Source organism: Topomyia yanbarensis, chromosome 3, assembly GCF_030247195.1.
Source record: "Topomyia yanbarensis strain Yona2022 chromosome 3, ASM3024719v1, whole genome shotgun sequence".
NCBI lineage: Eukaryota > Metazoa > Arthropoda > Insecta > Diptera > Culicidae > Topomyia > Topomyia yanbarensis.
Window position 1 is genome coordinate 11,954,882 of NC_080672.1, and position 21,222 is coordinate 11,976,103.

Below are 21,222 nucleotides of genomic sequence, written 5' to 3' on the forward strand. Positions count from 1 at the left end.
ACAAAACAACAGTTTCAGCTCTCACGGGAATACATGTAATCGTGTGCTTTTACTCACTTGCTACTGGAAGGTTTTTTGCCGCGAACTTCCGACTTCGGAGAGCTTTAAGAATTCGTCCTACCGGCCACGTCCTTCACCTGGACGATCCTAGTTTTGTTGTTCCGTTCAAATGGAGATTTCTTCTTAGCAATTAGCTCTTAGCACGGATAGCGCGAATCAATCTGTTTATAACGGTGCAAACTGAGATTGCATATCATTGTTGGGCGCATTTGTTAATAGTTATAAATATCTTGTGCAGTAGCCTCAATTCTTCCGAAACTTGTACTGTCTTACGAGATTGAACCCGAACTTGACCTGATGTCCTGCTTGTCGTGCGTTTCTCACGGGAATGTTTGAAGACTTCTGTGACCAGAATATTACCAAAGAGGAGACTTCTGAAATCCATGTTGAAGAACATTTGCAGTTCGAATTCGTTGAATTCGACGAGCTATATGTTGACAAATCTGAGCAGCACACCACTAAACAATGATAATAGGAGTGTGCTTTCTGAATTCCTAGAATCGCCCAAAACACTCACACGAACAGAAAAATTGCTATTCAAGCGACGTTGTCCTGCTGTTTTAACATTGCGCCGAAGACTTGAATACCACAAGGCGAAATCTGAAGAAAACGTTCTCTCAGTTCACAATCCTGCAGCTGCCAAGGATTCTATGAAGCATACATTCATTTAAATTACTTATTTTGTTTAGTTGAAGCCGAAGAGAAAATATAATACAGCTATCAAACGAAGTCTACTAGTTAACAACACCAGCAATGTAGCAAGTTAAAACCGCATATAAAATCTTTTCGTTTTTTGCTAGCTTGCAATTCCGCGAATCGTAAAATTTACCACATTAAAAACAGTATGAAAGGTAACTTTCGTGAATTTAAACTTATTTCTCCTGGGAATTGAGGAACATTGAATTGTTTTCTCTAATCAATGGGTTTTGATCCCCTTCAAAAAAATTTAAACTTAATGCTACGTGGCACAACTTCTGACCCTATCCTCCCTTATTCACAAATTTGGTGTAGACTTTTGTACGGCCTATGTACGTACATTGCTAGCTGGTGGAAAATAATAAACAAAGACGGCAAAAGCAAATGGGATTGTTTTCAATCAGGAGTCCCGAATAGAAATGTACAGTAACAAAACCATGACTTTCACGGTGACAGTACAGTAATTTAACAATAATTTACAGTAAGTTTTAGTGTTATGCTACAATACAAAAACAATGAACTTTAACGTTTTTACAGTAAATTTCAATGTAAAATAGACTTTTACAGTGAAAAAGGGGGGTGGTTATGTATCTTAACATTAAAAAAATCAACTTTTCTTCATACATTTTTTTCTCGAAAACAGTAAAATTTAATGTGAATGCACTGTATCAGTTTTTTGTTGAACAGTGAAATTTATTGGTACATGAAATTTTATTGTAAATCTACTGTGAGAACTTGGCATCGAACAATGTTGAAACAGTACTAACTATAATATTGATTGTTTTATGATTGTTTGTAGGGTACATGTTATTGTAAAATTCTATCCGGGGTGTTCGTGAGACCGGGCGACAAGAACTCAATACCCTCCAAAATGCTACGTCATTTATGCATGACCCCAAATGCAAATGCGAGTTATTACCGGGCGAAAACAGAAGTTTTTAACTGCATTTAGAACATTTTCAATAGGTGTGCTAGATTTGTTTTACTTGCGTAGTTGCGATGCCTCCTGACAATTAGATTCAAAATGCAGACATATTCCCGCTAATTGATTATATAAAACGTCATGCTAATGATAACCTTGTACCAAATACAAATATGTATTGTATTTGCTTGTACATTATGCCAAAACATTTTTTTCATTTCAGTGGAGCGGTGAGCAGAAAGGCCATCCTTCGATGTAAAAGTTTCTATCAGTTGGCATAAACAATTCTAACAAAATCAGCCATAATATAAATATTCAAGAAAAGCTTCCAATTTTCAAGATAAATTCCGCGGCGAAAACGATAAGTGCGCTTCGCGATTTTACCGCTTAGAAGGGGCCCGTACTCACTATGGAGAATTAGAAAGGTGGCCATATTTTGAACAATAATTATAAATCTAGAGAAAATTTTCAATAGGACGTAAGTAACATTACGACGTCATTACAACACTTTGCGCTAATTTTCCAGTACATATCGAACCGGCGGTTTTTACTAGAATATTATGCAAAGAGTAGAGTAGTAAATGTTGAAATGGCCGAGTAATGAACAGAAAAGAAAGACCCCAAAGAGAATCTCTCATTGTTACTTACGTCCTATTGAAAAAATTTTCTCTAGAAATTATGTCAATATTCTGGTTCCAGTTGAAAATCGAAATATTGAACTTGCGCCTTTTCCCTATTTTCAGAGTGGGAAAGTAATGCGCATCTTGTGTACATGTTAGAGAATCAACTTGCGCATCATCTACACTAAAGACGGTGAATCCCTCTAAATAAAGACTCGACATGTCAATCGTTTGTTTACCATTTATCTGTCAGTGTCATTCCAATCGAGGGCTTTTGACAGGTCTCGTGGTCGATTGGAATGACACTTTCTGATAAATAATAAGAATAAGATAAAAATGGCGAGTCTTTATCCAGAGGGATTCAGCGTCTTTAACGAGTTCACTATTTCGATTTTCAACTGCAACCAGAATATTAGGTTTTAGTGGGCCGGCCACCATCGTTCTTTTCACCACGTGCTTACAAGACTTGTTTCGATAACCAATTGAAAAAGAACTTGGTTTTATTGATGTTATATTTTGCGAGCCCAGTTGGCAAGATTATTTCAGCAAACTCCCCTATCTATGAGTTACATAATTTACATGCGGATGGTCTCATAACGCTATGATCACTCATATTATATTGTACGTTTAATTGGAAACGAGCCATTCAATCATTTTGAGGCGAGGAATTGAATTGGCGCATTTGATAATAAATGCTGCCAAGAGTAGTGGTAACTTGAGATTTTAAACTTGATTTTCTCGAAATGTCATTTTTCCCAAAAATGGTTTTCCGTGATCACGAAATCGGCACAATCCAACTTAAAGATGCACCAATTGCATAAATTAGGAGGTTTACCCCAATTTAGCTTCTTAAGCGATAGCCACAAAAGATTCGGTTCACTTTTATGCTCATCAGTAAAAAACAGAACGTCTGTACCAACGGGACATCAATCCTGACCGGTCGTTCGAACATACACGTAAGTTGCGTTTTTTTATTTTTTAATTTAGTGCCTACCTAGCGGTCCAGTCGGCTGTTAGAAGAATCCGAAACACAAAACATCAGACTTATCAATAAAATCATGATAAGTCTAACCGAACAAACAAGATCGAAGAAATAAAAAAAATAGTATTAACCAAAGGAGAGAACAACTCAAATTTAGTTGAAATCAAACAAAGATTCTGTTGGTTTGTAATAAAGGGATCAGTTCGCTCTAACAAATTTTCATTTGTTTCAACAGTGTTTCTAATTGGGGAAGTATTTGTTAAAATAAACCAAATACATGTATTCGAGAAACGCCCATATCAGTTTGAAACAGCCATTCGTCAAGTTTGAAATTCAACTAAACGTTTTGTTGTTTCAAAAAGGCTTGATTCTTCTACGTGATGGAAAAGGACTGCACGGACAATAAAATAATTTTAATAAATTGGCGTATGCTGAAAAACGTCGAAAAATATGTATTTCCCATGTTTAATGCTTGCTAATTATTTACTTTAACTTAATTTGTCAAAAAAAACTGACTGAAAACTGTGCGTCTAAAGTTTCAGGTTTTCGTATGTTTTATTTACAATAAGGTTTTTCCACAAAATTGCACCATATTTTATTAAAGTGTCATTCATCCCATAAGAAATACATTGCGACGAATCGTGCTCCGAATAGCGCTACGAATCTTGCTGTGACGAAAAATAATCGTTGCGTCTCTTTTGGAAAGGCACGGACAATATATCGATGTAAAACCATCTGACACCGCTAGACCCCTTGGTTGAAAAATTTTACCGCTCGTTGCTCGCTTGAAAACAAATTCGCCACCGGACGTGACGAAAACGAAACGACGAACGACGGAGAAGGCAGCAGCGAAAAAAGAGTAGTCGACGACTGCGACGAAAAAGAGGAAAAGTAAATGCAGCAGCCTCGAAGAAGCTCATCGGGAAAAACTCTAAACCATTTCGAACCGTTTTCGGGACGTTTTGAGCGTGAAATATGTGCGTTTAATGGACAAAAGTGTTTGTATGCTGATTATCTGTGCACAGAGATTGAAAATAGCTCGGGAAAGCCTCTAGAAATAGCGTTCCGGGCAAAGTAGGAAAACGTAAGTAGAATCTGTTTTTTTTTCCTTTTGCAAAATCGATTCTTCGGTGAAAAGAGGACTTGAGTAGCCGTTCATTTTCACCCGAAAGGCTATGGCTACTAGTTTTCAGCTATTAGTGGCATTTATTGGTACGTTTTAGTAGTCCGTTGCTTCTAGTAGCTTTTAACTAAGATTTTGGGTGTACTTCGCCGCGATATTGTATGCCCGTGTTGGTGATGTGAAAAAGCCATTCGTATTTTTTTTCTCCATTCCTGGTCGAGTGTTTGTGTTGTTTCATGGAGTAACATGGAGAAGTGAAAAGGTAGCGATGAAGGAAAATTATTTTTTTGCCAGTACTCAATATTGGCAAAATGTGTTAATTTTGTGATTTTTCATTTGGATTTCAGTAGATATAGTGTGGGAAAAGCCGAAAAAGGTATGTCCAGCTCGATAGAATGCAAAATGGAACGGGTTTGTCTAGTCTTACAACGGCGAAAAGAAAAAAAAGAAGAAGGAAGTCGAAGTTTTGTGCTGGGTGTGGAAGAGAAGAGGCGAAAGTGAGAGAGCGAGGAAAAATGTCGAAGGAAGATTGTGTCATGAAAACGATGGAATTTTTCATCTCACTGACGCTCGTCCCGGATAGGAATCGGAAATTTTATAATACCGAGTAGGCTTACGTGCGATGTTGTTCATGTTCATCCAAGCATGTGTAAAGCGATGTCAACTTTGACTATTTTATTACGCAACAAAAACAAGAATCTCACGAAGCGGATTGTGAAAATTATCAGACTTCACGTAGGTTTTGCTGCGTTCTCTGTTATTCTGGGTCCGTGATTAATGCTATTTTAATTTACCCTGTCTCGTAGTGCCCGTGAAATAGTCGCATCCATTTCAGTCGAAAAGAAACATCTAGATCCGGGATACAACATCCAATAAAGTTTGACAGATCAACCGTTCGAGTTCGTATGTATTTTTCATAGAATACTGCGACGGCGGACATTTTCTTTTGCCATTAATCAATCGTGCTGGCAGAGTTGAAAAAATCCGCGACTCTAATTGCCGTTATCGGATTCTTGTTTCTGCGGACTTCTCTTTCTGTCTCACTGGCTGTAGCTGTACTCCATCTCGTCCTCACTTCGCGATTCGTGGTTACAGTAATGTGTGTGCGTGTGGACTTTCAGTTAACGCAAGCACCAAGAAGAAAACCCGCGAGTAAATCGCGACGAAACGTACACAACCGCAACGCGGACGGTTACCAAGATGGTAGCCTGCATTGGTAACGATAGAATATGAAAATTGAATCTCATTTGAGGTTAGATAGTTGAATTTGAATGACTCAACCAACTGAGTTACATACCTTGTTGGAAATGTTTGATGGTTGTTTATTGAATTTTATGAAAAATACCTTTTCTGTATGATCTTGGTTACGATGGCACATCACTAACACGTCGATGGAGTTAAATAAAAACAGGCTATAAATCGCGAGCTGGTGTGTGTTATTTTTGTATTGAAACACTGAATTGAATTCATTTTTATCTTGTTACATTTTTTTGCTGCTCGTCGCGGTGGTAAAAATAACGCAACGCCATCGTCCGATTCGTGCGAGATCGTAGTCATTTAGTTTGGTATCGTCGATTTAAATGCTAGTTCAGGGTGAATTCTGAACATTTGCCTCAGGAAGTCATGCAAATGCAAAAGCGAATCGCAAATTCTTTCGGTATTTTTCCTAGTTTCTTTGTACTATGCTGACCTACAGCTTTAGTCAAGACTAGTGCAAATATCGAAAGTGAAAATAAACGGCAAAATTTGTTGTTTATAAAAGATCTACTTACATGCTGAAATTTTCAAGTAATTTCTGCTTACACCAAATGGATGCAGCTCACGTACAAAAAATATGCAGCTTTTTCTTGCATTTTACTGTTTGAATATAGTATTGTTGGTTGTATTGCAATTATTCTGCACAAATATAATATTTACAAATCACAGTTGGCTTGCGTGCAAGGTTGGAGGTCAAAATGTACTAGGACAATTACGACCCGTTATTACCAATTCTTAATTAACTTCATTATTCGAGCTTATTAATTAACTTCATTGTTTGAGCTTTATTTTCGATGTAAAATTGTGTGCTGAATCCGCAAATGAAGTCGAAAAAAAGTATAGTGGAGCATCTTTCGATTTTTAGTAAAAAACGAATTTTATCTTTAAAATGAAAAGTTTGTTTAGTAAAATTCAAATATGTTTGGTTATAGCGCATTTATATGAAATATTGTCATGCTAGATTAAAGATAAGTTAATGTACTCTCGGTTGTAAGAACATTTTGTATTATTGCGATTAATGGGTCTTGCGTTATTTACGAGTATGTTGAACTTTTCTTATTTTTTTTAACTTAAAGAAAAAATAGGATTTGGGAAAATAAAATCCGGCTAACAACCAATTAAAATAATTATTAGATTAAATTGGACGAAAATTGTGAATGTCATTCAATGTTGTGTACACTGGGAATTTTATAGCTTCTCTGCGTCAAATTATTAAACCGTCCGAATCCCATGTTTTTTCAAGGGTTTGTTTAATAAAATATTAGGCATTCTCTGCTATAACTCTGTTAAACAAATAAAATGGCGAATTTGATCTGGGGTAATATCTAACCTCGTTTATCCAAATGATTCAAGACTTCTGGTATCAATATTTTCAGGTTCAGTCTAGTCTAGTGATCTTACGATTCAACATTCGTTGTAAACTGAACCCTCCCAAAAATCTTAAAATTCCTATCATGAAAGTCTACCTGCTAAACTAAGGGTTGCACAAAAGAAGTTAGAAAAGTATAGACTTAGCACTTTGAACTTCATATCCTTCAAAGTTGGAGTTCACCTAAAGTATCGTGATACAGCTCTAACGCTGATATTTGAAGGAAAGCCGTACCTAGAACAATTTGTGTCCGCCGAGTAATTTCCGCCCGTCTTCAGAAGAATCGCTAATGCAATCCGGCCCATTAACGACCCTGCTGAGAACTCCGCAATGATTGGCGATGTCACTATACCAAATTGCACCTCCACTATACTGCCGCTATACGCATAAATCTCCCATGTGCTATGGGATTCCCTATACACTTGGGACAATTATGCGTAGAGCGGCAGTATAAACGGGTGTCGATGCTGAGCGTGTACTTAGACGCAACACAGTTTGTACTATGGAAGCCCTCTATTACCCTGCCACAGTCGAACACTTCTCGCCAGCATTCAGAAGTCGTCCCGGTTCTGTGTGTGTGTGGGATGGAAAGGGTCTACGAGTCAGCCACCAATAATGTAACCATTTCTCTCGTAGACGACGATCGTCGTATTCCTGGGCGTGACAGTCCTTTCGATATTGTTCATGGGATTGACAAAAGAACTTTTCAACGCACTCAAAATGTCACTATGGCTTTGCTCTGTGCTGAACTTGATCAACGTGGCGACATGTCCTGGCATTCCTCATGATTTTTCGCGCTCGGGATTTTTGTAGCGGCCCCATTTTTCGTCGTCGGTTACAATGCGATGCAGAAATCCTTTCCGATTTTGTCTTTGAAGCAGTTTTTCACAAGCAAAAACGTCGTTTGGTATCTCGGTTTCAAATCGTACGGAACTCAATTTTCTTGTTTCTGAATCATTCCCATGGCCTTAAGATGTTTTGATATACAGTTAAGGACCGTTTTTTGTCACACCTTGGTGAGTTTCAGGCTGATAAAACGTGTACATTGACAAAAACGGGTACATTGACAAAATATGCTCAAGAAAGTATTTACTCGAAATCATCTTGGTTCGTCTGCTAGAACCTATCAAACTACTATCTATCAATTTTTATATGAGGCCGACAGATCGGGTCAAAAAGCTGATAAAATCAGATCTTCACTGTAGCTTGCTGAGTCACTCCCAGTGATTTAGCTAGCTCTTCTTGCGTTTGGCATGAATCTTCTTCGAGTAGTGATTCAAAGCTATCTTTTAATATTTTTTCTTTTCCACCGCCATTCTTGACGTTGAAATCTCCTTTTCTGAAACGTTGAAACCATTCACGAAGGTTTTTTTTTACTCGAAGCAGCCTCACTGTGAGTATTTAAGAGCATTCGATGAGCCTCAGCTGCGGTTTTATTGAAATTGAAGCAGAAAATGAAAACATCTCGCTAATGGCGAGAATTTGGCTCGAAAACAGACATAATTTTGGTCTACGTATTTTGCTCAGCACCCATCGCTGTAGTCACATAGCGGAAACTTCGCTGAAACCGCAACGCCCTCAACAGTCATAAGACATCAAGTGGTGGAGTGCTTATCGCCGTTCGCAATGGTTAAAAAGTCCGAGTGACTGACGATGATTCGGTGGACGAGCTCCAAGTAATTGTGGCTATTAGTGAAACTTGTCGATCGCAATCGGTTACTGTCGTGTCGTGTATTTTCCACCTGATAGAATCCGTGATTCCATCCTGATAGATGTGCATATTTCTTTCATTTCTTTCATCTGGATCGCCACTCTGACTGATGATATTGTTATACTGGGCGACATCAACTTACCTGGCTTGACGTGACTGCGAAAATTAAGTATCAAATTCACGGTCCGCGCGCGATCATCTAAGAACACACGCGAATATGCGAATGGAAACACGGTTATAAAACCGAATTTATACATGCGAAGTCACATGCACGCTAGCACACGCGACATACAAACGCCCACGCGATCGAACACGTTAACGGACAAACGCTCGAGCCCCTCGTGATGATGCACGCGATCGTGACGTCCCTATGTTTGCACATGTCTGTACCGTACAACAAATATCATTTAGAATCACGACCCGCTGCAATTGATCTCGTCTGCAATTGTAGCTAGTGATTCTGACGGGTAGCTCTTCCGACACCCTAGCTCTACAGACCCAGTAGAACAACTCTCGAAAAAACATTCACACACTCTTACGCAATTAGTGAGCATCCACGCCAACTCAGACAAGTATGCACCCCTGGACTCGAACGCTAAAACTTACACATTCTACGCACAAACCACCACAGTAGGACTCACAATTAGACATATACATACAAAATCACACGTAATTACAGGTATTCGTCTGGCAACCGGGTGAACTGCATCTTAAACGCAGAACTTATCATTTCAATGATGGCCTTGGATCTGCGTTGCCTGTGTTCAAGGCACCATAGCTTCGTCCGTCAGGTCAAGGATGTATGAAACCCGCTACCCACCATCCTCGGCCCTAGCTGCCCATAAAGGGATAAAAAACGTAAAGAACTGCTCATGTCTTTAAGAAGGCGTCAGTCCTTGTTTTTCTGACAAATATATGTATATTATTATCAGAAACGTAAGGGTTGGTGATCCACTCATTTGCCCGGTTTATCCAAACTTAGGGGTTGACTCCTTTCAAACATGAGCAGTTCTTGGAATCTACATGCCAAATATGTTCGCAAGCAAACTGTTGATCTGCTCGTTTGCCTGGTTTGCATAAACATAAGAGTTGATTCTTCTTTCAAACATGAATCGTTCTTTGAATCTATATACCAAATAGCCCTTGACATCTACACATAACCTAGACCAAGGAAAAGGGACCTGCCGGCGGAAGTGGCGGTCACTCTCAAGCAAACCTGTGATCCACTCAATTACTTGGATTACTCAAACGGGCTATCAACTAGTTGAAGTCCGACGAAGCGGAGCGAAGTCGGACAACACCAGATGTAAAGCGATGTGGCGTAGCCTAATAACAGAATTCAAAGTTTCTTTCCAGTTATGCCAAGCGACAATTATGCTAAAAACCATTATGATAGCATGTCACCTGTTGTCATTTCAAATGAACATTATGCCAAATGAACTTATGCCAAACGACGTGCTCCCATTCTGATTTACTTAATCGACCGTCATGTGCCAAAACATACACTTTGTACCAATCAACCGTTCTTAGACGATTAAAAAATGCCAAAAGAGCCGCATTTTTATCAAAAAAATAATACGCATCGCAAAACCACTACTTTCAACTCAACCACGAATACAAACAACAAAGCAGACGCGCCTGTTTAAGACACCAGTGAAACGTCGAGCGTCAAGTGAAATCTAAGCCAAAATCGTTCTGGAAGTATGTGCAAGAGCAGCGAAAAGAATCTGGTTTACCATCTCGTATGCCATTCAATGGAGTTTTAGGCACCGCGACGGTGAAGAAATTTGCCAAATTTCTCTGACAAATTTTCAAATGTTTTTTTTTACAATGCCTTACACTACAAGACGTCGCTGCTGGTGCCAATCTCACTTTTTTCTTGTTTATTTGACACGGCTCATTGCGTCAGCATAACTGGGTCGTAAGTCTTTTAAGATTTTTACAACATGTAAAAAAAATTGTTCACTGGCGTCTTGTTGACGTAGCTTACTACTGCATGTTGAGATCCTCTTCCTTGGTGGTGAAAAATGAGGTGCGTTGTCTTCCGCACCTTGTGGGTCATTCGGTCCGTCTTCTCTCGCGTTTTCATTTCGCGTGGTATTGGTTGTTGGTTTGGAGACCTTTGGTGTAATCGTTGTTACTTCGATGTTGGTAATGGCAGTTGATTTAGTGGTACTGGGTCCGATCGTTGTTAAGCTGGTGTTTGTTACTGCCCGGTCCGCAGTCGTTGGTTTACCAACCGGTTGTCGTTTAGCATACGACGACTACCGGTTTTGGCCGTAGCAGGTGGAATTCACTTAGCAGCCTCTGCGCAAGCTTTCCGTGGTGTAACGGCTGATCGCAATATTCGAACGTAAGAATCTGCCCTGGATATGTGACTAGCGTTCGTTGAGAATGTGCAATACCTTGAGGGCATCTGCCTGAGATGGTCAAGTAGGAGGGAATTGGTTTTGTCGGCCGCATTCTCATTACACGAACGCCGTTGCGAAGTCCCGGGAAGACATTTCTCCAAGTATCTTCCTTAACACTGTCCATCTCTCCGTATTTTGTCATGAGTTGTTCGATAGCGGCGGAACTAGTACGTGGTGCCAGGTCATGTAGCTTTATTTCAATACTGTGATCAATATACGTCGGGATGCTTTTAAAAATACCATTACATTCGAAGACGTGTTTCAAGTTGTTCTGTGAAGCGAATGACTGCTTGACTAATGTTTTTGAACGTAATCAGTACCCCATGACGTAAATGATGGAATTGCACATTATTAACTTCTGCTATGTTGAGCTTCATGTTGCTTCATTTCACGAATCGATTGTCTTACCGGACATTTCGGGAAGTCGACAGCAATACAGTTTATCCTGTTACGGGGTATACTCTTGCTTTGCATTGCCACTCATTGTTTGTTCACGTTTCACACATTAGGTAGAAGGAATCAATTTTTGCTTTTGCAAATAGACAAAGTGGCGGCGTCCGAGTAAATTTCATAACTTGGTCTGCTATATCAGCGGAGCGATTTATAGCTTCTGAACAGAGCAAGATGAGAAACCGGACTGAACCAATCTCATTTCTTCTAGGACCGAATTTGCGTCGATAATGTTGCCATTCTTGCAATAAATTCCAAGTTCAAAGCATCTACTTCCTCGGGCCCAGATTGGGTTTCTTTGAGTTTTGTCTAAAAGAGCTTCAGCGGGCTTCTTGAACCACTTCGGTGAGTCTTCTTCACTATTTTTATATTCCCTTTCTGCTGGAGTACCGAAACAAGACTATTCGAGCTTAGACCCTGCAAACGCTACATTGCAGAAGCCCAACACGGTTTTTTAGCTAAACGATCTACAACGACCAATTTGGTCTCGTTCACAAGGTATGTACTCGATGGATTCCCAATCGATGCTAATTTACATCGATCTATTTGCGGCTTTCGACAAAATCAATCATGATTTCGTAATAGCGAAGCAGGACAATCTCGGCATTTATGAACAACTGCGCTGGTTTCATTCCTACCTCGATGGAAGGCCCCAAATCAGCATTAAGGACTATTTATCTGCACCATTCCTTGGTACATCCGGCATCCCGCAAGGAAACCATTTCGACTCAGTAATATTCCTCCTCTACTTTAATGACAATGATGATCATACAAAGTTACAGGGACTTTTTCCCGCCGCTGAGATGAAATTTTTTCGCAAATACGAGATACAACGGTTGCCAAATTTTTCAAGAGTGAACTGGACAGCTTTAGTACGTAGTGTTATCGTTCTCCGTATGTTATATAAACATAATGGTTTTAATCCTGAGTAAATACGCAAATGCGTCACGTTCGCGCGGAAACGCCATCTGATACAGTTTAACTACCATTCCTTCGAATCGAGCATTCCAAGACACTCCCGCCAAGGATCTCGGTGTCATCGTGGATTCGGGACGAACGTTTACTTTAAACCACATACTTCGTACATCGTGAATGAGGTAACTGGGGTTAATCTTCTGAATAGCGAAAAACTTTAGGAACGTGTACTGTCTAAAAAGGTTTTATAGTGCGCTGGTTAGATCAACACTGGAATATTAAACTAATAATTCAATTTTTTTGGTCTTTTGGCTTAAGTGCCAATACTTTATTTAGGAGTGGTGGTATCCAACGGGGAAATACGATCGGAAATGGTGAGTGAAGCTAAGCAATCATGTGAAAAAAAATTCCCCACCCAGAGGCGAGACTCGAACTCGCAACTTTTGAGACTCCGGCCCAATGCACTAACCCTTATGCTATCCCTGGGTATCTAGCGGGGAAATTAAATAGATCAAATGTGTTGGGGTGATCAGCTGCCGTTGTGTGTGATTCCTCGCTTTGCAGGCAGGGTACGATCACCATCGCCAGTGGGATAATCATATGTTCTTCATACTATGTTGCGGTTCGGCTTCGCCTCATCAGAAACCGACACTAACGTATTGTCGGAATAGATTAGCGCCGGCTTGACGCAAATCCCTTAAAACTAAAACACACTATGTGTTTCAATCAAACGGCTGATCAAACGTGATGTCCCGTTAGAGCAGAAGTTCTGTTTATGCCGATGAGACACAAGTGAAGCCGAAACTTGTCTTGGCTTAGCAGGCCTATGCGAAAGCACTATGTTATATTTCACCCTAAGGAGGAAAATTTGGTAAAAACCAAAATTTCTCACTAGGGTGAAAATTTGTTGGTATAAACCAGTCTTTGTACAGGAGGGCTTCACTTGTGTCTCATCGGCATAAACAGAACTTCTGCTCTAACGGGACATCACGTTTGATCAGTCGTTTGATTGAAACACATAGTGTGTTTTAGTTTTAAGGGATTTGCGTCAAGCCGGCGCTAATCTATTCCGACAATACGTTAGTGTCGGTTTCTGATGAGGCGAAGCCGAAACGCAACATAGTATGAAATAAGGATTTGTGCCCTCCTGTACAAAGACTGGTTTATACCAACAAATTTTCACCCTAGTGAGAAATTTTGGTTTTTACCAAATTTTCCTCCTTAGGGTGAAATATAGCATAGTGCATATGTTCTTTCTGGGATGTCACCATACCCAGGGATAGCATAAGGGTTAGTGCATTGGGCCGGAGTCTCAAAGGTTGCGAGTTCGAGTCTCGCCTCTGGGTGGGGAATTTTTTCACATGATTGCTTAGCTTCATTCACCATTTCCGATCGTTTTTCCCCGTTGGATACCACCACACAGTGGGACGAGCCCGGACTTAAGTCCATATATGAAGGTTATGCGATATTCTCAGTAGTATTTTTCTCGTATCAACTGAGCCATTAGAGACATTTTCGCGAGATTTTAGGTGATTTGAATGCAAAATGAATTTTTGACAGCTTTTTGAAGGGCATAACTCAAGTGTTTTTTGCATTATTTGACCATAGGAACTACATACGGTTATTCTCGTTTTTCAAAGAAACGGTTGATTTTATGAATTGCGTTACTTCACCAAAATAATCCGTGTGATAAAATTACATCGTAAAATCGCCAAAAATAAGTCACTAGTTGGTTTAGTCAGTGTTTAGATAACTGTTTGTCATGAATTTTTATTGAATTCGAACTTCTAAAGCGATAACAACAACGACGCCCGTGAATGCCCGCGATCACACTATGCTCATTCGAAAGCTTTTCATTTTCTCTTTAAAATGAGCCTATGCTAGTTTTGCGAAAACTTGCGATAAGCAGTCAAAATTTGAAAAAACTGTGAATGGAGACGCATGGTTATTACTGATATTTAATTTGAATATTCACTTTATGACTAGAATAATGACACTAATTTATGCACAGCAATAATAGCATTTAGAGCATGATCTACAAGGGTTTTACTAGTGATCAAGAGTAAGGAGCCGAATGGGAAGTATGGTTTTTAAGTGGTAAAGGAATTAAGAATGTTTAAAATTCAGTCAATATTTTCAACCATCTGAAATGTGTCATAAAATGTTTCATGAACTATGTTTGCTAACTTACGCAATAACTGTCAAATTGAGTGAACACAGTTGAGTTCTAGTCATTTGATAAGACTTTTTTTTCGAGTTTGCATAGCGCTGATATAGCTTAAAGGTATGCGATATTACCCTAATAAAATAAGACCATTTTTAAATGAACCATTAACGCGAAAAAAGGATTTTGGATTTATTTTAATTTAAGGTATGAAATAAGCAATATAAGCAACTTAAAACACACCTGCGAAAACAAAATCGTTAACCATCTTGTTGATTAGTGAATGTAATCAATATTCCACTAAGACGCTCAAAATGTTTGTTGTGAAAATGAAAAAAATGGAGTTTTCATACCAAGTAACCCACTAATGAATTAAACGTTCCAAAATTAATCGATCACATCTTATTTCATCCTTAAAAATAATATAGTCATTTCTAAAGCCACATAATGAGAATCAATTCGTTTCAATACGGAAAATAAATTCCAAAATTACAATTGAAAGAAATCTTTATAAAAGACAAAATATTTACTTTTAAGCCACTCTAATAAATATTTATTTATTTATTGTCGTCAAACAAGAGTAGACCGTTTTGTTACAACGATAAAATATAGTATACACTTAAAACATAAAATACTAATAACTAAACTAAACACTATCTGGTTTACATAGCACTACTTTAGGATGTTCTTTATAAGCGAATAGAATTGAAATATTTTTTTAATTTGCTTTTTGTCATTGTTAAGTCAATAGCTTCGCAGTGCTTGTTGTAAGTTGCCATCATCTGATTTAATGGTCCAAACTTGGCATAATTTGTACGATAATTGTTTGTTATAAATGTATTTCGGATTCGTAACTGCCGGGAAGGCATATAAAAATTAAGTTTAGATAGAAGTTCGACTGAATCAATACGACACGAAATGATATCGTTTAGAAATGAAACCATTGCATATTCTCGGCGCTCTTTTAGTGTTTGGATGTTAATGAGCATACAGCGAGCTTTATAAGATGGGAGAGGAAATCGTGTCCAACCTATTTTGCGAAGTGCAAACAATAAAAATTGCCTTTGTACTGATTCTATTCTTTCTTCATGTGTGATTGAGAAAGGTGACCAAACTATGCTACAATATTCCAGTATTGACCTTACATACGAGATGTATAATGTTTTAATTGTATATGGATCATTAAAATTGTAACTAAAACGCTTTATAAATCCAAGCATGTTATTTGCTCTATTGATGATTGTGTTGTAATGGTCAATGAATGTAAAGTTAATTTCTATTTTCTATAACCAACATAAGAATTCAGCGTACAAAAATGTCTTTAAAAATTTTTTTAACCTTCACAGCAAAATAATTATTTTTGAGCCACCCTAATGTATAATAATTTTTTTTGCAGATATTAATATCAAAAACGGTTTAGCACACGAAAATTAATATACACAAATTTTAAGAACGATTTAGAAAAAAAAAAAATTTTTGAGACACCCTAATGAATAGTAAATGTTTATTTTTGAAATGTTTTAATATCGAAAACGAATTCAACGTACCAAAATTACATAAAGACGTCCTATATGAACCGATACGGAAAAGTTTGGACTTTAGTCCACCTTTTGTTCTAAGTCGTGCCACTGTGCACCAGTCCTAAATAAGGTATTGGCACTTAAGCCAAAAGACCCAAAAAATTGAATTATTAGTTTAATTCGAACGGGCGGGTTCGCTCCCGTCATACCTCTGTTCACTGGGCAAGGGACCAGAAATCGACAATCTTCATTAGCTCTGTCACCCACCGAAGTACGATGGGTAATGAACTAAAAATTAGACATCAGACGATTATAAAAACCCGGGCCTTGGTATCTAGCGGGGAAATTAAATAGATCAAATGTGTTGGGGTGATCAGCTGCCGTTGTGTGTGATTCCTCGCTTTGCAGGCAGGGTTCGAACACCGTCGCCAGTGGGATAATCATATGTTCTTTCTGGGATGTCATCATACCCAGGGATAGCATAAGGGTTAGTGCATTGGGCCGGAGTCTCAAAGGTTGCGAGTTCGTGTCTCGCCTTTGGGTGGGGATTTTTTTTTCACATGATTGCTTAGCTTCACTCACCATTTCCGATCGTTTTTCCCCGTTGGACTGCAATATTGTTTTGTTGTTTGGTATCTGTACTACCAGAATGGAGTTGACAGGATCGAGACTGTCTAATGCCGATTCATACAATTTGCTGTTGGACTACCCCCATGGCGAAAAAGATTTCAACTGGTGAGTTAACAAAATCGTTGTCGGTTACTACAGCTCGATACTCCAGGCTTCCAGAGGGACTGCCCTCGAACCCTGTTCGCCTCGAACTTACTGTCTGACAGGGTGACTTACTCTACAATCCTCGGATGCTTGGATCTTCCAGACCACAATCGCGCTTTGTCTAATAACTCCACTGCGACTAGCGTTCAGGAGTCCCAACTCAGGCCGTTAGAGCACTGTTATCGGATTTCAGAGTATTTTTAACAGGGTGGCGACGGTATTTTAGTTCTTCTTGACGAGGGATTCGATAAAAACTAAAATATTGACCATTCCTAAATGTAACTGGTTTAACCAATCACCATTGGGGCCAAGGGGTATGATGGTGTAGATACAACAAATAATCAAATTATTTAGCTAGTGGCGATATCACAATAATAATATTTTCTTTTCGCTTCAGATAGTACGACACAATAAAATAAGAATAGAGTATGAATACTTTCCGGAAATTCCTTTGTTGATCACAAAGCAGCACCGAGCGTAATGCTACGAGATATATTTCAAACGGTTGGAAATATAATGCTTAAAGGCACGGAAAGCAAATGTTTGGATGTAATAACTATGATAACTGGAATTTAAAATGGTGCTCGCTGACGATCTGATTCCACGAGGCGTTCTACCGACGTTATCCAAGCGCTGGAAGAGGTGAGCTCCAGCAAGTTGGATCTACCGAAAGGAAGGTACCGATACAGATCGTGAGTTTTATAAGATCTGTAAGTAACATTAATACATATATTAAATGTATAATTCAAGATAGTTCAGTGGATGGTGCTGGGCCTATGGCCTTCGACTGGCATAATCAATTTTTATTGTTTTCATGGACTGTTCGGTAGGTGTATGCTTTACCACGGTCGTACGAGGTAGATAGGTTTCTAGTGGAAGAGTTTACTCCAACTAATTTGTCATTCATCCCTAATTTACATTTCATTGTTAGGAAGAACAATCATTGAACTACGTTTGAAGAATACCACAAGACTATATGGAATGACAACCATCTAGCAGAAGGTTCTACCAAATAATGATGTTTGCACTGATAGTTGATCAGAATGAATACGATTTTTAAAATGGAAAAGTTAAAGTAACCTGGGTTTAAGCAACATTCCTTGTCCATCGAATGTGCTGCTAGTTGATAAAAACCGAGACATTACTGTATCACCCAAGCGAAAAAGGGATGGACACAGCAAAGAAAACAAAAGTAGTCTAATCAACTTTAGGCTTGAATCGAAAATAGAATCGGTCAAAGTTCATATCGAATTTGTGTTAAGCGCAATTGTTATGTCTTCGGCATGCTATTGAATTGCGGTGATTTGTTCATCCACCATCGAATTTTCTTGCCAATACTAAACTAATCGATCTCACTATGTTTACTAGACTGCCGATTTCTTTTCCTTCAAGTGCGACTGTGTGCGTTAACTCGAATTCGATTTGCGAACGAACGAACGACATACATCAGGTATCCATCTACACCGCACCTCCTTCTTCCACCCACTCACCTCACAACACTATACTCTTGCTAGCGATGAGGTGTTGAGTGCGTTTGATGTTGTGTGCTCTATAGTAGGCCAGGTTTGGTCGCGTCCGAGCGAAGGGGAATATGTAGTATGCCGTGGCGAATGTTTTAACTTCAGTCAGTACACATGTGTAGCAGCAAAGGGGCCGTTCATAAACCACGTAGACTCATAGGGGGGACGGGGGGGGTCTGGCAAAAGTCTACGTTTGTCTACGAGGGGGGAGGGGGGTCTTTTAAAAAGTCTACGTAGACTTTTATTTTTTGTTATTCTCGTATTACTAATTATAAATGAGATTTAAAGAGAGTTGTATTCAATGTATCGGTCTATTCAGTTAGGATTAAGTGGATTATTTTTTTATTTATTGATATCGGTGGTTAAAGCAGTAATGTAATTAAAATTCTACAACAAAGAGTTTACTCGAGTTAATCAGTTTCTCTTGCAATCATTTACACTGATTTCAAAATAATTAAACACCCGTTACATTTTACGTCTTGACCCTACGCAACTCCGTGCAGACCGGCTCTACTATATTTATCTTCGAAAATATGCGGAGTTAAACTTTGATACTTTACGATAATATTCTCAGGTGATATGGCCATTTATTACATAAGAAATATAAATATATTTTTGGGAAGATTTAAATAGCTTCGTTCCCTTAATCACATAAGGCAATTTATATTGTCTTATTATCTTAGAAATATTGAAATTTGTTCACGAAAATTAAAATTTGTGTGCATGTTTAGTTTATTATTTTAGTCTAGATGATAGTACACACCTACAGTATTATTTTGTAATTGTTTCTCATAATTTAACAATTTTGAATGCACTAATAAGGCTCAAGAAGTGTTTATCAATTTTGCATTGTTGGTGTAGGTAGCACTTCGGTCAAAATTTGAACTAGTTATAGCAATATATCTTTTTACATATACTTGAGTTACTAATCTTGAAAAGAAGTATTCCGCTACACAAACGTTGGAAAGCACCTTGAATTGGGTATTAATTGATTTGATCAATCATAGACAAAAACCAATGTAAAAACCTTTCTTTAATATTTTAAAAGCTTGAAATAAATTTGAACACTAATTTTTAATCGAACATTATAATGTGCTTCTTGCTAATTTCACATTTCCCGCGAATAAAAAAAATAAAAGTCTACGTAGACTTTTGGCGTGGGGGGGGGGGGGGGGTTGCTAAAAGTCTACTAAGGTCTACTAGGGGGGAGGGAGGGGTTAAAAATTCTCAAATTTCGGTCTACGTGGTTTATGAACGGTCCCAAAGAGGTTGTTCGAATTCTGCCCTTGCTCTAATACTACACTCCCATAGTACGTGCCATGGCACACGATGGTCCCTCACTAGTACTACTACGATGGGGGAGCCGCCGCCAGTGCGCCAGCTATAGCGGGACTGGTTTCGGAACAGCGAACCGAGTAGTGAGCTTCTATCGAGAGGAAATGAAATAATTTTTAAGGAAGGATAGAATGCGCATGTTTATTTTTTTCTTCTCTTGTTTACTCGCCTGCTTTGTGATATTTTTTTTCTGTTCGACACATACAATACACTCGAGAGCGCGCGCTCTGCCTACTGACTGGAAGAGGTGTGAGTTTGGAAAAAATGGAATTTTTGTCTGGGTAGCTTGCTCTGTTGAACATTGTATTTTATCAGCTTATTTTTTTCAAATACATATTAGAGTAATCATCATGCAAATGTTAACAGTGAATAAATATGAATAGTATTTTAAAACTAAATCTTTTATTGTTGTTAAAATAATTTAACTTTTCGAATTTAATATTCCCAATAAACGATTAATGGATTAGAAGTAGTCTCATATCAGAACTGGTACGAGCTACCAGGAGAGGGTTGTTGCATCATGAGCGTCCGTCGACGGCCTTCAACTTTCATATTATCTGTTAGTTGGATATGCAAGCCATTTCTATCCAACGGTGTACGTGTCAGATTGAACTTTGCTTCGTTCCATCAAACACAAAGGCAGTTTTTTGTCGTTTCGCCATTCGTGTATGCGTACACATCTCGCATATTTTGCATGCTACTGATGTTATTGTTCTTATTCAACGATTCTGCTACGTATGTTTTTTGATTATGACTTCCAAAAAGAAACAGAATTCGCGATATTATGCAGTTCCGCGCTGTTTTTCTGCTACCACTACTTGGCCTGAAATAATAAAATATCGTGTAAACGTTTGCTTCGCTTCATTTTTTAGTTGCCCAACGAACCACATCATACGCACACATACGCTGTTTCCACGTATGGAGTTCTTCCACTGGTTTGGAGAGAATCTGCTAAATCTTGCCAGGCGAAGAGTTTCAAAGAGAGCAAAATTGTTTATGCTTCTGAGATGAAGTTGGAAGTGAAAGATCACTGTGCTAACTACATTGGAAGACAACAACAACAACAACAGCAACGATAATAACAAAGAAACATCTTCGTGACTTTGGTAGGGGCGAAAATGATCGAAACGAGCAAGACAAAAAAGGCCAGAGTCGCTGCAGTTAGGTATAATGTAAACTCCCTTTCCGCCGCCATCGTCATTTTTCTTGCGCGATGGCCAAAACGAAAACTGAACGGCATTCGCATTTACTTGCCTGTTTGTAATATGAAACGATTGAGCAATGAAGTATACTTCTGTCTGCCTAGTGAAACACAGATACATGCAGATGTGCCTTCTTATATTTTGGAAAGTACCTACGCGAAACAGACTCGAGCTTACAAAATCGAAAAGCG

The 21,222-nt window shown here is 38.7% G+C and overlaps 1 protein-coding gene across 3 annotated transcripts in view; it reads left to right on the forward strand.

The window, feature by feature from the left end:
- Positions 1 to 4,130: 4,130 nt before the first annotated feature.
- LOC131693011 (uncharacterized) overlaps positions 4,131 to 21,222 on the forward strand; it is a 48,956-nt gene continuing 31,864 nt past the window's right edge. The window contains exon 1 of one of the 3 annotated variants that reach the window (XM_058980454.1): positions 4,131 to 4,364. The gene's annotated coding sequence lies outside the window, so the exon portion shown is untranslated. Of the gene's footprint in view, positions 4,365 to 4,754; positions 4,780 to 17,560; positions 17,685 to 21,222 lie in introns of those variants that run through there. The other 2 variants (XM_058980456.1, XM_058980455.1) reach the window with 2 other exon arrangements.